Raw genomic sequence first — 2537 nt, 5'->3', positions numbered from 1 at the left:
TTTATGCCATTCTCCTGCCTCAGCCTCCGAGTAGCTGGGACTACAGGCGCCCGCCACCTCGCCCGGCTAGCTTTTTGGATTTTTTAGTAGGGACGGGGTTTCACCGTGTTAGCCAGGATGGTCTCGAACTCCTGACCTCGTGATCCGCCCGTCTCGGCCTCCCAAAGTGCTGGGATTACAGGCTTGAGCCACCGCGCCCGGCATATTTATTTATTTTGAGACGGAGTCTCATCTGTTGCCCAGGCTGGAGTGCAGTGGCATGATCTTGGTTCGCTGTAACCTACGCCTTCTGCGTTCAAGCGATTCTCCTGCCTCAGCCTTCTGAGTAGCTGGGATTACAGGCATGCACCCCCATGCCTGGCTAATTTTCGTATTTTTAGTACAGACAGAATTTCACCACGTTGGCCAGGCTGGTCTTGAATTCCTGACCTCAGGTAATCCACCCACCTTGGCCTCCCAAAGTGCTGGAATTACAGGTGTGAGCCACCACACCCAGTTTCCCAGCTAATTTTTGTATCTTCTGTAGAGATGGGGTTTCACCATGGTATCCAGGTCCACCTGCCTTGGCCTCCCACAGTGTTGGGATTACAGGTGTAAGCCACCATGCCTGGCCAGGACTGCAATTTCTTAAAGGTTGTATCTCGTCCTATTGTAGACAAGTACGCTGGTGAAAGTGCTCATTGGATCAGAGAAATGTTTAATTATGCCAGGGACCATCCACCATGCATCATTTTTATGGATGCAATAGATGCTATTGATGGTTGTCAGTTTTCCAAGGATACTTCAGCTGACAAAGAGATTCAGATAACTTTAATGGAGTTACTGAATCAAATGGATGGATTTGATACTCTGCATAGAGTTAAAATATTCATGGCTACCAACAGACCAAATACACTGGATCTTGCTTTGCTGCATCCAGGAAGATTAGATAGAAAAAAAAATACATATTGATTTGCCAAACGAACAAGCAAGGTTAGACATATTGAAAATCCATGCAAGTCCCATTACAAAGCATGGTGAAATTGATTATGGAGCAATTGTGAAGTTTTCAGATGACTTTAGTGGAGGAGACCTGAGAAATGTTTGTACTGAAGCAGGTATGTTTGCAATTCATGCTGATCACGGTTTTGCAAAACAGGAAGGCTTCATGAAAGGTTAGAAAGTGGCTGATTCTAAGACGCTAGAGCTTAAATTGGACTATAAACCTGTGTAATTTACTTTTTGATGGCTATATAACAGACGTTGGCGTATTGTGAAAATGAAGTTAAAGAAAATAATATATGTATTGCCAATGATCTCATTAAAAGTGTATGAATAAAAATATGAGTAACATCATACAAATTAATATAATAATTCAGTAATCCAACTTTTACAGTTGATATGGAAGAAGTTTGTATGTTTGCTAATATCTCATTTATTGCAGCAGAAGTTACAAAAGAAGAATGTGTTGAAGCTTTTCATATTTGCTAGGTGAGCATTTTATAAGAAATTGAAAATGGTTTAAGGTAGTAGGATAAGAAAGCATTTTTTATGACTTATTTTATATCATTTGTTTTCCTCATTCTAAAAAGTTGAATAAGATCTGTTTGATTCAGATCTACAAAAATAAATAAATGAAAAAATAATACAATGTCAGGTAATGATGGGTACCTCTGTGACGGGAGTCAGGGCTGGGGGTGTGTGTTTGTAATCAGAGTAACAAAGCAAGGAGACCAAAAGTCAGTTGCCGATTGGTACCTGGGAAAGCACTTTCGAGCAGAGGAAAGAGGGAGGACTAAGTCCCCCAGATTCCCGCTTCTCTAATCTGACTTTGAGATTCTTTGAGAGTTGTGTTGATCACATTTGAATGGAAAAGAGATGGCAATTTGCAGACTCAATCACCCTAAATTGCATAAATCACCCTTATTATCCACAAGCTGAAATCCCTGTATCCTTGGTTTCTGCCCTGGCCACATCCTTTCCAAGTTGCCTGAATGAGGAGATGTGATAGTCTACCATGGGTGGAACTTCAAAGGTTTTGTTTGATGAAACAAAACCACTCATCTAGAGATGATTCATAAATGAGAAAAGGTCAAAACAGTCTCACACATGAAATGGCTCCTTTTCACTGTGTAAAAGGTTTAGTCAAAGAGTCCCATGTTTCAATTTCATTTTTAAGACTCTTTTCTTAGCCCTTAATCATTTGCTATTTAGAGCATTTGCTGCATGTTCACATTTTTTCTGCATACTTTGAAGTATTAAAAAACAAAAGTTAAAAGAAGTTGATACCTGACAAGTTACCCATTCTTTTTCCAAAGATGTAGTGGGGCAAGTTTCTCACTGAGTCATTACAAATAAAATGTTTGCAGCCGTAGTTGGGATAGTGGAAATCAAGTGAATATAAACGTTTGGTGTTTCATCTCTTTAGGTTAGATTAAACCCTTTAGAGGGTTCCTTGTGCTGTGCCTGTGACCCTTGCAAGGCGGTTAATAACTAACATGGTGTAGAGATTTGCAAGCCTGTGAATGAATGAAAGTTCAGAAATGCTGAGGCTACTC

The 2537-nt window shown here is 40.4% G+C and overlaps 1 pseudogene; it reads left to right on the top strand.

Annotated features, from left to right (window-relative positions):
- The window catches only part of LOC108528719 (26S protease regulatory subunit 10B-like), a 2351-nt pseudogene extending 1138 nt beyond the window's left edge, over positions 1–1213 (top strand).
- The last annotated feature ends 1324 nt before the right edge of the window (positions 1214–2537 follow it).

This window comes from Rhinopithecus bieti, unplaced genomic scaffold (genome assembly GCF_001698545.2).
Source record: "Rhinopithecus bieti isolate Rb0 unplaced genomic scaffold, ASM169854v2 scaffold_5613, whole genome shotgun sequence".
NCBI lineage: Eukaryota > Metazoa > Chordata > Mammalia > Primates > Cercopithecidae > Rhinopithecus > Rhinopithecus bieti.
The sequence above is the reverse complement of the archived record's forward strand: the minus strand, read 5'-3'. Positions and strand labels throughout refer to the sequence as shown.